The following is a 14,845-nucleotide window of genomic DNA, read 5'->3' on the forward strand; positions in this document are numbered from 1 at the left end:
ACAGTGTGGAGATTCCTTAAAAAACTGGAAATAGACATGCCTTATGATCCAGCAATCCCACTGCTGGGCATACACACTGAGAAAACCAGAAGGGAAAGAGACACGAGTACCCCAATGTTCATCGCAGCACTGTTTATAATAGCCAGGACATGGAAGCAACCTAGATGTCCATCAGCAGATGAATGGATAAGAAAGCTGTGGTACATATACACAATGGAGTATTATTCAGCCATTAAAAAGAATACATTTGAATCAGTTCTAATGAGGTGGATGAAACTGGAGCCTATTATACAGAGTGAAGTAAGCCAGAAAGAAAAACACCAATACAGTATACTAACGCATATATATGGAATTTAGAAAGATGGTAACAATAACCCTGTGTACGAGACAGCAAAAGAGACACAGATGTATAGAACAGTCTTATGGACTCTGTGGGAGAGGGAGAGGGTGGGAAGATTTGGGAGAATGGCATTGAAACATGTAAATATCATGTATGAAATGAGTTGCCAGTCCAGGTTCGATGCACGATACTGGATGCTTGGGGCTGGTGCACTGGGACGACCCAGAGGGATGGAATGGGGAGGGAGGAGGGAGGAGGGTTCAGGATGGGGAACACATGTGTACCTGTGGCGGATTCATTTTGATATTTGGCAAATCTAATACAGTTATGTAAAGTTTAAAAATAAAATAAAATTAAAAAAAAAAAAAAAAAAAAAAAAAACAAAAGTGATCACAAATACCAAAAAGCATAAATTAAAAATCTGGAGTAGAGTTTAGAATTTCAGAAATACAATGTTAAAGAAAAGAAGAAGAGAAAGAAAGAGAGAAAAAAAAAGTCACAAAAATTATATACAAAAAAATATAGGTACAAAATTGATAACAAATACCAAAAAGCTAACATTAAAAATCTAGAGTAGAGTTTGGAATTTCAAAAATACAATGTTAAAGAAAAGAATAAAAAAAGAAAGAAAGAAAGAGAAAAAGAAAAAAAATGTCACAAAAATTATAAAATATACACACACACACACACACACACACACATATATATATACATATATATATATATATATATATATATATATATATATATATAAAGTTTGCTTTTAAAAAAATAGGGTCTTTTTTTTGAAAAGTAATAGTAGGTTATAAAAGTGAAAATTAAAGGAGTAATAGAGGACTTAAAAATTTTTTAAAATTTTTTTTAAAAAAAAGGAAAGAAAGAATGATCGTAAAAATAGTAAAAATATATCTAGGACTTTCTCTGATGTTGTTGTGGGTATTGTGGGGTCAGTTCATTTTTGGCTAGTTCCTTGGTCTGGCTTATATTTCTCAAGATCTATAGGTCCCTTCCTATGTAGTCAATACTAACGACAGGGTTTTAATCTATTGCCTGTCGCTTCCAAGGCGGTTCCCTCTGTTATAGCTTCTTCTGTTTGCTGGTCTCTTCAGTGTCTGATTTCCGCCCTGATACAAAGGGGGAGGTGGTGGACACTTTTTAAAATTTTTTTAGGCTCACTTGTTCAGTCACGCTGTGGGGAGGGAGGGACACTGCAAACAAAAAACACTGCGTGTGCTTGCAGTGCCTCAGCCACACTGGGCCTGCCCCCACTCACAGCGCATGTAGCCTCCCTGCCCACACTGCTCAGGCTCTAGGTTGCTCCTCCGGAACTAACCCGAGGCTGGCCCTGGGCCGCCTGCACCTCCCAGGTCTAAGCCGCTCAGGTTCAGGCACTCAGGTAGTCCTCAGAGGCACAGACTCAGTTGGGCCTGCGTTTTGTGCCCTTCCCAGGTCTAAGAAGCTCAGGTGATGAGGTGTTTGGTGAGCACGGTTGCTGCGACTTATCGCCTCCCCGCCACTTGGTTTTCTGGGTGTACAACTGGCGCACCTTCTCAGGCGGATGTTGACCGTCCAGAACCCCAACAAGTCTTAGCAAAGAAACCTGCTTACAGTTTTGTAGATAATGTCTCTCTGGGGCTGCGATTGCCCCCTTCGGGCTCTGGCTGCCTGTCCCCGGAGGGGGATGGTCTGCAGCCGGCTATCTCTGTTCAGTCCTTTGTTCTGTGCGTGGGCCTGGCGGTGGCTTAGGTTAGGGCTGGCTTTTCACGTGGTAGCTATCCCACAGTCTGGTTTGCTAGCCCAAATTAGTTCACTCAGGTAATGCTTGGAGTATTCAGGACAGATCCTTACTCAAAGAGATGCAGCCCGTGCCTCCCTGCCCAGCCCCCTCTTGCTAGTGGCGGGTGCAGGAGTCTGAGCTGCTTCTCTGCTGGGGGAGTTACTGTTGGGCTCATAATCTGTGGGTTTTAATTGTTTATTTATTTTTCTTCCCTGTTATGTTTCCCTATGTGCTTCCAAGGCTAGGCACAGACTCAGCAGTGAGAGTGTTTCCTGGTGTTGGGAAACTTCTCTCTTTTTAAGACTCCCTTCCCAGGATGGAGCTTCATCCCTCTCTCTTTTGTCTATTTTTTGTCTTTTATATTTTTTCCTACCTCCTTTTGAAGACAATGGGTTGCTTTTCTGGGTGCCTGATGTCCTCTGCCGGCATTCAGAACTTGTTTTGAGGAATTTACTCAGTGTTTAAATGTTCTTTTGATGAACTTGTGGAGGAGAAAGTGGTCTCCCTGTCCTATTCCTCCGCAATCTTAGCTTCTCCCCCATATCAGTATTCTTAAGGATATACTATGAGCAAAGCCTCCGTTTCCTATGATTTTATTAATATATTTTTATGCATCTACACTGTTCTTCAAATTTTATGAAAACATCAACATCAGTTCAGCTCAGTTCAGTTGCTCAGTTGTGTCTGACTCTCTGCAATCCCATGGACTGCAGCACACCAGGCTTCCCTGTTCATCACAAACTCCCAGAGGTTTTACAAACTCCTGTCCATTGAGTCAGGGATGCCATCCAACCATCTCATCCTCTGTCGTCCCCTTCTCCTCCAGCCTTCAAAGTTTCCCAGAACGGGTATTTTTCAATGAGTCGGTTCTTCGCATCAGATGACCAAACTATTGGAGTTTCAGCTTCAGCATCAGTCCTTTCAATGAATATTCAGGACTTATTTCCTTTAGAATGGACTAATTGGATCTCATTGCAGTCCAAGGGACTCTCGAGAGTCTTCTACAATACCACAGTTCAAAAGCAGCAATTATTCGGTTTATAGTCTAACTCTCACATCCATACATGACTACTATAAAAACCATAGCTTAGACTAGACAGAACTTTGCTGGAAAAGTAATGTCTCTACTTTTCAACCTACTGTCTAGGTTGGGCATAGCTTTTCATCCAAGAAGCAAGTGTCTTTTAATTTCATGGCTGCAGTCACCATCTGCAGTGATTTTGAAGCCCCCAAAAAGAAGTCTGTCACTGTTTCCATTGTTTCCCCATCTATTTGCCATGAAGTGATGGGACCAGATGCCATGATCTTCGTTTTCTGGATGTTTTGTTCTAAGTCAACTTTTTCACTATCCTCTTTCACTTTCATCAAGAGGTTCTTTAGTTCTTCTTCAGTTTCTGCCATCATGGTGGTGTCATCTGTGTATCTGAGGTTATTGATATTTCTTCTAGCTATCTTGATTCCAGCTTGTGCTTCATCCAGCCTGGCATTTCACATGATGTACTCTGCATATAAGTAAAATAAGCAGGGTGACAATTTATATCCTTGATGTTCTCCTTTCCTGATTTGGAACCAGTCTATTGTTCCATACCAGTTTTAACTGCTGCTTCTTGTCCTGTATACACATTTCTCCAGAGGCAGGTCAGATGCTCTGGTATTCCCATCTCTGGTTCCTCTGCCCTTTCTAAATCCAGCTTGAACATCTGAAGTTCATGGTTCATGTAGTCTTGAAGCCTGGCTTGGAAAATTTTGAGCATTACTTTGCTAGCATGTGAGATGTGTGCCATTATGTGGTAGTTTGAACATTCTTTGGCATTGCCTTTCTTTGGGATTAGAAGGAAAACTGACATTTTCCAGTCCTGTGGCCACTGAGGAGTTTTCCAGATTTGCTGGCATATTGAGTGCAGCACTTTCACAGTGTCATCTTTGAGGATTTGAAATAGCTCAACTGCAATTCCATCACCTCCACTACCTTTGGTCATAGTGATGCTTCTTAAGGCCTACTTGACTTCGCATTCCAGGATGTTTGGCTCTAGGTGAGTGCTCACACCGTCCTGGTTATCTGGATCATAAAGATCTTTTTTGTAGAGTTCTGTGTATTCTTGGCACCTCATCTTAATATTTTCTTCTTCTCTAAGGCCCATACCATTTCGTCCTTTATGGTGTCTGTCTTTGCATGAAATTTTCCCATGGTATCTCTAATTTTCTTCAAGAGATCTCTAGCCTTTCCCATGCTATTGTTTCCTCTGTTTCTTTGCATTCATCACTGAGAAAGGCTTTCTTATCTCTCTTTGCTATTCTTTGGAACTCTGCATTCAAATGGGTATATCTTTCCATTTCTCCTTTGCCTTTTGCTTCTTTTCTTTCCTCAGGTATTTGGAAGGCCTCCTCAGACAACCATTTTGCGTTTTTGCTTGTCTTTTTCTTGGGGATGGTCTTGATAACTGCCTCTTGTACAATGTCATGAATCTCCATCCATAGTTCTTCAGGCACTATTTTTATCAGATCTAATCCCTTGAATCTCTTTGTCACTTCCACTGTCTAATCATAAGAGTAAATACTACATGAAACTAATTTCTGAGCAGGAAAACTAATTTCACAACAGAGCACTTTACCTTAGTTTTAAAATCTAAGACTTCATCATTTGATGTAGGCCCTAAATCAATGCCAGGTTTGTTGGGAAACCTTTAAAGCAAAAACATACAATAAAAATGAATGAGCTTGTGTCCTTGAAGAAAAGGAAAAAAAGTGAAAGTTTTCCTATATATTAAATGAACTTTCTTGACATGAATAAAATTTGGCCTGTTTTAAAATATCTTTTTTTTTTTAATTTTTTTAAGATTTCTTAACGTGGACCACTTTTAAAGACTTTGCTGAATTAGTTCCAATGGAACTTCTATTTTATGTTTTGGCTGTCTGACCCTGGGTCATGTGAGATCTTAGCTTCTCTGACTGAGTATCAAATGCACCCTACCTGCATTGGAAGATGTCTTACTAACAATCTTAACCACTGCACCCCCAGGGAAGTCTCCAAAGAAGTTTTCCATTACCTATTTCTGCATCCATCTCTCCCAACCTATGAAATATCTAGTTAACACTCATTCTTAGTTTCCATAACAGAGAGTGACAGCCAATGTATTAGCAGAGCCTAAAAATAATTTTTCACTAAAAGTTCTAATTGCTGTATATATATATATATATATATATATATATATATATATATATATATAACTTTTTAAAAACTTTTTTAAAAAGTTCAGCTTCTCTGTGTGTGTGTGTGTGTGTGTACACACTAACATGTTTAAAAAGAATCTCTAGACTATCTCCTTCCATTGCTCAAGAGTATCTGGACCACACAGATCAAGATGGTCCAAAGAGTGCTGTGTACTAGTGAGGGATATCATTATATCAGTCCTTCCCATTATATGGCAAATGTTTATAGAAATCATGTTTTTTTTCAGCTTGGAAGGCATACATCATCACATCCTAAGTTGATGAACAAGGGGAGGGAGGGAAGGATGGAGGGAACCAAGGGCTCTGGTGCTGTTGGACAACATTTCCCAGGGGTCGTCATGATCTGATGCTGGAGGGATGACTCACATGAGGTGACTCCATGGGGAAAGAAGCACTGCAAGCTTAAGCAAGGAGAGCAGGGGCAGTGATTTTTAAATGTTTTCACCTTGTGACATCAGAACAATGCTTAGTACATAAAAGACAATTGAAATGCATCTGTTTAGTGAACAAATGAACAAATAAATAAGCACGTTTTCTTTGAAAATTTTCTTTAGAAAAATACAGAAATTAACCAGAGACAAACTCTATTCTAAGCATATTGAAGACCAAGACACTGTCATCTCTGTATCTCCTCTCTGACTAGTGTAATAAACCAACCTGCAGTTCTTTGATAGATGTTTTAGCTGTTAAGTCACCAAATCGTGTCTGACTCTTGTGATCCCATGGACTACAGCTCACCAGGCCCTTCTGTCCATGGGATTTCCCAGGCAAGAGTATGGGAGTGGGTTGCCATTTTCTTCTCCAGGGGATCTTCCCGACACAGGGATCAAGCTGTATCTCCTGCATTGGAGGGTGGATTCTTTACTACTGAGCCACCTGGGAAGCCCCCTTTGATTAGATAGAGGTCTACTCCATTAAAAGTGTCCTTGGATACCCTGTACAATGTGCTAGATGCCACATCCAGTGGACCTAATGCTGTTTTTGTTAATGCAAAGTATTTTTGTGTTTTTATTAGAACCTGCAGAGTCCCAAGTTGTTCTATTTGGATATCTATTATGATAATCTTTTAACTGATGGCAAGAGAACATCTTGTTCTTACAAAACTATACTCTCATGACAATTGGCCAACACACAAAAGAAAATATCTGATCCTAATGAAGTCAACCTATCTCACTCTCTCTGGATCTGCAACGAATGAAGTTGGTTATCTAGACCTGCTTGGTACAATAGGCAAAATAAATGGTTCTCAACCAGGCATTGCTTTTCTGCCTTCTGTACAATTGGTAGGTATCTTTCAGAAATAATCTCTCACTGCTATGCTGCACACTGCCTTAGCTTTGCAGTTATTGTTTATCATTTCTTATCCTACCAGAAAGGGAATATTCAAGTTCCCAGGTTTAATGATGGTCGCTATTTTAGTGAGACTAATCACCACACAGTGAAACTGAAAGTGAAGTCGCTCAGTCGTGTCCGACTCTTTGCGACCCCATGGACTGTAGCCTACCAGGCTCCTCTGTCCATGGGATTTTCCAGGCAATAGTACTGGAGTGGATTGCCATTTCCTTCTCCAGGGGATCTTCCCGACCCAGGGATCGAACCCGGTTCTCCTGCATTGTAGACAGACGTTTTACCGTCTGAGCCATCATTCACTAAATGCAAACCATTTCTAAAAATGAAAGTTCACTTTCATAAGACGTCCAATCTGCTGTACTATGACTATAGATGAAATATATATCATACTCACTTAAATTTTTTTTTTCTGATTTACACAAAGATCTAATATAGGACTTTAGGGGCCATATTAAAGAGATGGATTTCTTTTCAGACAATACTGTCTTTGATGTTAAATCACCTACCATTAACTTCTTAAAGAATTCTGAATACTAGAGTATAAATAAATTAATTAAAAAAATAAAATGCACATGCAATTTACACTACTTTTTTCATAGTTCTTTCATTATTGAAACTTCCTCTTTCCTACTTTATCTATGGTAGAATCACTGAGAGTAATTCGGTATCAGATGATGTTCCTGGGTTGCTATTTTCAGGAGAAGTTTTAGATCTCTTTTCTTTATATTCAGAAATCAGTTGGTGAAAGCTATGTATTAAAAATGCAATAAATAATATTTTAACACTGATATGAAAAACAACTACCAAATTCTTAGATCATTTCAGACAATGTCAGAGATAATATCAAAACTTCAATTGTCATATACATTTCAAGTTTCTAAGTTCTATAAACTTATATTTGTCATGTAGTAAAGGAGAAAGTAAAGGTATATTTTCACCCTGCTTTTTTAACTTATATGCAGAGTACATTATGAAAAACACTGGGCTGGATGAAGCACAAGCTGGAATCAAGATTGCTGGGAGAAATATCAATAACCTCAGATATGCAGATGACACCACCCTTATGACAGAAAGTGAAGAAGAACTAAAAAGCCTCTTGATGAAAGTGAAAGTGGAGAGTGAAAAACTTGGCTTAAAGCTCAACATTCAGAAAACGAAGATCATTGCATCCAGTCCCATCACTTCATGGCAAATAGATGGGGAAACAGTGACTGACTTTGTTTTTTGGGGGCTCCAAAATCACTGAAGATGGTGATTGCAGCCAAGAAAATAAAAGACGCTTACTCCTTGAAAAAAAGTTAGACCAACTTAGCATATTAAAAGCAGAGGCATTACTTTCTCAACATAGGTCCGTCTAGTCAAGGTTATGGTTTTTCCAGTAGTCATGTATGGATGTGAGAGTTGGACTATAAAGAAAGCTGAGCGCAGAAGAATTGATGCTCCTGAACTGTGGTCTTGGAAAATACTCTTTAGAGTCCCTTGGACTGCAAGGAGATCCAACCAGTCCATCCTAAAGGAAATCAGTTGTGGGTGTTCATTGGAAGTACTGATGTTGAAGCTGAAACTCCCAATATTTTGGCCACCTGATGTGAAGAGCAGACTCATCTGAAAAGACCCTGATGCTGGGAAAGATTGAAGGCTGGAGGAGAAGGGGACAACAGAGGATGAGATGGTTGGATGGCATCACCGACTCAATGGACATGATTTTGGGTAAACTCTGGGAGTTGACGGACACAGAGGCTTGGCATGCTGCGGTTCATGGGGTCCCAAAGAGTCGAACATGAATGAGTAACTGAACTGAACTGAAAGGAGAAAGAAAAGGAAGATGAAGTAGTCATGAACTCAGGGCAGTACAGCTCCAATAATTAACTAGATTTAGCTTGGCATCAGAGAAGGCAATGGCGCCTCACTCCAATACTCTTGCCTGGAAAATCCCATGGATGGAGGAGCCTGGTAGCTGCAGTCCATGGGGTCGTGAAGAGTCAGATACAACTGAGCGACTTCACTTTCACTTTTCACTTTCATGCATTGGAGAAGAAAATGGCAACCCACTCCAGTGTTCTTGCCTGGAGAATCCCAGGGATGGGGGAGCCTGGTGGGCTACAGTCTATGGGGTCGCACAGAGTCGGACACGACTGAAGCGACTTAGCAGCAGCAGCAGCAGCTTGGCATACTAAAAATCTCTCGAGCTTGCAAATCCTACCTCTATAACCAACTGCTCTTTGTTCCTGGAGGAGTTTCTCTTCAGTTCAAAGTCCTTCCTCTACACAACTGGGATATTACTACCTTATTTCAAAAAAAAGGGTTAATAGGATGTAATGCGATAATATACCCACAAAATGCTTGCAGAAACAGTCAAAGAGTGGAATAACTTCATCTTCAACTTTATCGCCGTAACTACTTTGGAATTCCAAGTAAATCCCAATGTGTACTTTTTCATACGTTTAACATTCAAGTGTTGCATGAAACTGTTATTAATTCTAGTGATTAGCTGTTCTTTGTGGTTTGTAATTTAGGGAATCTCAGCTTTTAGATAATGTGTACCTAAATTTATTTATAACATATGAATTCACTACATTAGAGAGCATAATGATCCTCCACTATTGCAGCTAATTATACCAAGAGCAGAAAACTAATCATGACCAAGACCTGGCCTGGACCACTACTCTTTCTTATCTACCTACTCAAACTCTGAACCAGCAGATCTTTCTGACAATGATGTTTAATCTCCATGTTCCTCTCCAATTCACTTGGAAGACATATCCCTACTCTTACAGTGGGTACTGGCAAATTCTAGATAGGGCTTACCTCTCTAAATTCCAACTATCTTACTTGAGATTTAGGGATTTCTGCTGAATGGGTTCCTTATGGGGCAGATTCTGAAAACATTTAAGGTGGAGGCAGACAGAAATCTGTTGGAAGATTTTCATTATTACAGGAAACAGATCCCATGAGGGGCCAAGCATAATTAGGGAATCTCAGGCAAGCTGGCACCCACTACTCTGGGAAGGATGACAGGGAACCTGTGACCAAAGAAAAGGTGCCCCCACAAGATAGAAAGCCACCTTGAGATTCAAGTCTAGATACAAAAGAGAAAGGGAAGTCTGCTCAATCCCTGCAGGAGCACTTGACCCTCTCTGACAGCCTAAAATGGTCCCCACTGACATCTGCTAGCAGAAAAGATAAATAAGAGCCTCAAGGGCACCTCACCATGAAGATCTAGGCTTCCACATGGGCTCCACATAAGGTCTCTGAGTGAGGGGGGAAGCTAGGCTGCCCAGCTGCCCAAACTGGGTGCTGGAGCTTTGTTTGCAGCAGTGACTGAGTGACAGCATATATACGAGAACAAAGGAGCTCTCACTCTGAAGTCGACATGTGCATCACCTTAAAGGCTGGGGAACCTGGACCCAGAGGGGCAGCCTGGGAGCAAAGGTCAATCGTGAGCCCACTGCAGGATGAGTTGTTTTTTTTTTTGTTTTTTTTTTTTTTTTTTCCTTTTAACATGATTTTATTAAGGGTCTTTATAGAACCACATCCAGACTCCAGATCCAGCTGCCAAGCAGACCCAGTCAAGACCAGCTGTAGCAGCAGTGCTGTAGCAGTAGCAATGCAAGGAACAGAATGATGAGAAGGAACTATTTTCTCCCCTCCAAATGACTTGTGGAAGAGGACTGTTTCGTCGATCTTAGGGAATCCTCCAGGATTGGAAAATTCAAGTGGAAGTGTATAGAGAGGCAAGCCCTCAAGGGAAAACAGGATTTGCTGCTGAAATAGATATTTCAAGACCCAAAGAACTAGTTAGAAATGGCACAACTGTGACACTGTTCATACGCCATACCAAGAGGTCACACTTGGAATGAAATAGCTAATGTCAAGCTTTCTAAGGATCAAGGTCTACATGTCCTGAGATAAAGCACCCCGAGCCCACAGCCAAGAGTCACTGATTGGCCTTTGCTTGGTTTTCAGCTCTTGAGGGGGAACATCTTACCACCATTCTCCAAACTGCCTGCACCAAACTGGAACTCTCACTGGTCATGTAGCAAGTAACAGGTAAAATTATTTTTGGCTGCAGTTTAGTGAGAACTGGCATTTTAATGTGAACACTTACATATTAAAACCACTAATAACAGCATATTCTTCTGCAGTCCATCCAAAAACATCCTGAGAAAAGATGTCAGCACCTTGCTGAAGAAGAAGTCTGACGACATTTGTTAATTCATACTTGACAGCAAGCATGAGGGCTGTTCTAAAACAACAGAGAGATGACTTCAGCCTCAGGAAGTTGAGTTGACTTACTTAAACAGTTAATTTGATATGCTTTACCACGTGAACACCTTGCCCTTTCATGAAGAACTGACCCTTTACAGGCTCAAGTGTTCATCTTTGCAAATTACCTCCAAGGCTAAAATGAAGGGATAGAAAAGAAGCCTCCTGTCCCATTGGGATGCCAGGTAGCAGCACTTACTATTTCAAAAGTCCCTGATGGGGACTTCCCTGGTGGGCCAGTGGATAAGACTCCAGGCTCCCAGTGCAAGGGGCCTAGGTTCCATCCCTGGTCAGGGAACTTGATCCCATATGCTGCAACTAAGAGTTCCCACAGCTAGGATCCCACATAGCCAAATAAATAAATGTTTTTTAAAAAAATAATAATAAGGTCCTTGATGGACAAGAAACAATGCTGCAGTCACTTATCTGAGGCAGATGACTATTTAAGGGCTAAATTCCCTATTTCCTCCCTAGTCTGATATATTCAGCTACAAAGTCAGCTAGAGTTTGGGTTAAGGAAAGGCTACTTGCAGGTTTAAATAAAAAATATTGATCATAATGGGAATAAAAATCGTCATGGTGGCAGTTAATGATGTGGACAAGCAATGTGCTAGGCGCTAAAAATGAAATACTATATATAAAATATTTCTTACACACAGGCACCTTTGAAAGATGCATTATTATTTGCCTTTTGTATCAGGAAACTTATTTGCTGATGATAACTCTAATCAGTAGGAAACCTAGGAATTGAACCTGCTGCTGCTAAGTCGTTTCAGTCGTGTCCAACTCTGTGCAACCCTATAGACGGCAGCCCACAAGGCTCCCCTGTCCCTGGCATTCTCCAGGCAAGAACACGGGAGTGGGGTGCCATTGAACCTAGCTTGAATCTAAAGCTCATCATTTTCATCTGTATCATTCACCTCTGACTTGTCTTCATTAACGGAACTGTTTATTGGATCAAAGCTATCTTTCTTGCTTCTACCTGCATTAAAAGTGAAAATATCAAAATGTACTAAAATGAGAAAGGATAAAAACTGATGAGCCCACAGGATCTGGTGACCGTGAGTAATAATCACCTTTTTGTGACTGTTGCTATTTACTCGCTATGTTGTATCTGACTCTTTTGTAATCTAGTAACATCAGCATTCTTCAAACAAAGTAATTTAAAACAAAGAGTTATGCAAAAGACAAAATCAAGTATTTTAGGTTTACTACGCATCTTGTAAAAATATATACATGCAAAGTAGAGGTTAAAGAATTCTTTTAAAAGAATCAAGAAACTCGATACTGTCATGAGGTAAACTAAAAAGCAGAATCCATATTTCATAAAGCTAATAAAACTAATTTGAAATACCTCAGCTATTACAAGATCAACCAAACAAAAAGAGGTTGCATATGACATCTGTCAATACTTTAAAGGAATATGAATCCTGCTATACATTCCTGCTATATATTGTTCATGATTCCCAGTCAGAATAATTGATTTTCTACCTAAGTAGATCACAAATGAATCCTCTTATTCATTTAATCTTGACATTACCATCCTGGAACAGCACTAAGGGTTTTAAAAAGAAAAAGAACAACGGTACCTTTTCATTTTATCAACCACATGTATATTTGCTTCTTTCTTTACTAAAAACTCCACCATTTGCCTTCTCCGTTCATGTATCAAAAGTAACAGTGGTGTCAGGTCATCCTGGAAAACAGGGAAAACCATTTCTAATGTAAAAAGTTAACCGATATTTAAACTGAAATTAAAATCATGCAATACATTCTCTGAACTTAAAAATAAAAGTCAGAAAGTAAATGGAAGAGAGCCCCCTCCTCATTGCCCTGTGCATCTTCTTTCCCTTTAATATGCTCCTCCTCTGGGACTTCCCTGGTGTCAGTGGCTAAGTGCCAAGCTCCCAATGCAGGGGGCGAGGGTATCATTTAGCTACTGTGTCAACTGCATATTTTAGGGACAATGCTGAGGCAGAAATATATAATACTATCTGTAGCATGCATTACCTATCCAAGGATGACCATGAGTAAACTCAAAAGGTTTACAGACATTCGAGTGGGAATATTATTGTCTACATGAACATGCAAAGAGAGAAACATTTTTTTTTTTTCTTTTTCAAAATTCAACTGTGGGAACCCTGTTTTACTGCTTTCTCAGAAATGTCTCCTGGAATTTAATCTTCCTCATTCTCTCTTACTTGCTTGCTCTTTCCACCACCCTTCCTTAAGTTAGATGTTCTGGCTGAGAGGTCAGCATTAGCTAGATGCTAACTGCATGCAGAATGAGCACCCTCCCCACCTTATCTTCAAAGACCCTTCTTGATGACTCTCATGTGATTACCTCCAGACCACCAGGAGGAAGCTTCCAAAATCCTAGAGTTCTGGTGTCTGTCTTGCTTTACTGCTCTTAGTTAAAGATTGCAACATAAAATTACCAATACATGCATGCTCAACATTTCTCGGGGAGTTGTTCTTCCACCAGCTCTCCCTGACCTGTCTCTTATAATCTTGTGTGTTTGTGAGAGTTATTCAGTGCAAAACTGCCACAACCAACTTAAAAATTCTAATTTGAAAAATTTAATCCCATTCTTAAGAGATTTTTTAAAATATGAAATCAATTATAGATTAATTAGACTGTCTTTAAACACCTTCAAATATTTATCAAAATAAACTATCAATCAAAAATTGGAAACTCAAATGCTTATGGATGGAAAGCTGATGACCTGAGTAAGTGAAAAAGCCAGGTGAGGCTGGTAACCCCAAAAACACATGTCCCACACAGAAGGAGTGGCCTCTGCACACAGACAAAAAGTAGGACGGGCACAAGGGGGTCCAGATTTGGTCCTTGGAGAAGCCTGAATTTCTGCATGAGCCTCCTAAATTTGAAATGTTGACTCAATATACGGAGGTAAACTAAACATATCCAAGGGCCATGTTTGGTTTATGGCCCACTTTTGGTTTTATGTTTGCTGTTTCCAAACAGGTGGGTATAAAACAAATATTTGTATGTGAAACCTTTCCTTTCTTTAGTATCATATGTTTCACAATAAAAGTGCGTTCCAATATGTAATAAATATGGCTATTAAGACTCATAATTCAATTAAACATACATTCTTTTAAAAAGACTCATAATTCACAGTCAAGAATGTTTCCACTGCCTGTTGAAACTACAGTTTATCTCTAGAATTCTTCTAGATTGTTAATAAAATGGATCATGAGTTTCCAAGCCTGCTAAAAATAAATGCTTAAAACAATTCCCCTCTCTACTGTTACTAACTTCACTGGTTTTAAAGCTCTCATCTGCTTATGCCAGGGATCAGCAATTCTAACAGACACCCTGCAAGAGTCTGTCCTGAAGCTGACACCAAAAAAGGCTCATGAGTTACTATTACTGCAGTCAGGAAAACCCTGCTGGTAACAAACATCTGTTGACCTAATGACCTGGATGATAAGTGAAGGTGCAAAATCCTTAAAGAGTCAGACTCTACAGAGGAAGTGACTTTGCCATGAGCAAATCGCTAAAGACTCTCAGAGTGTCACTGAATGATGAGTGGTTGGAAGGAAAAGGAGTTATCGTTCAAGCCCATAGATATTGCCAAAGATACTCCTTTTAGTGTCTCCAGCACAGGGTCAGAGAAAAAGTCAGGCTAATATTGTTGGAAAGGAGGGAGCTGATGGAAGGAGCTGATGGAAGGAGCTAGCACTGATCAAACTCCAACGCCTCAGGAGACTATTTTCTTTTGTGAAGGGGGCATTTAGAAATTACGTGTATTCACTCCACAGTTATTCATCAAGGATTGGATCAGAATCTCAAAGGAATAGTTCTAAATAAACACATCCAAGCGTTCCTCTATTTACTCAGTCAAAATCTACAGCTA

The 14,845-nt window shown here is 39.9% G+C and overlaps 1 pseudogene; it reads right to left on the reverse strand.

Moving 5' to 3' along the window:
- The window catches only part of LOC129630282 (ankyrin repeat domain-containing protein 26-like), an 81,655-nt pseudogene that overhangs the window by 61,525 nt on the left and 5,285 nt on the right, over nucleotides 1-14,845 (reverse strand).

The sequence above is a fragment of the Bubalus kerabau genome, chromosome 16 (assembly GCF_029407905.1).
Source record: "Bubalus kerabau isolate K-KA32 ecotype Philippines breed swamp buffalo chromosome 16, PCC_UOA_SB_1v2, whole genome shotgun sequence".
In the NCBI taxonomy this organism is placed as follows: domain Eukaryota; kingdom Metazoa; phylum Chordata; class Mammalia; order Artiodactyla; family Bovidae; genus Bubalus; species Bubalus kerabau.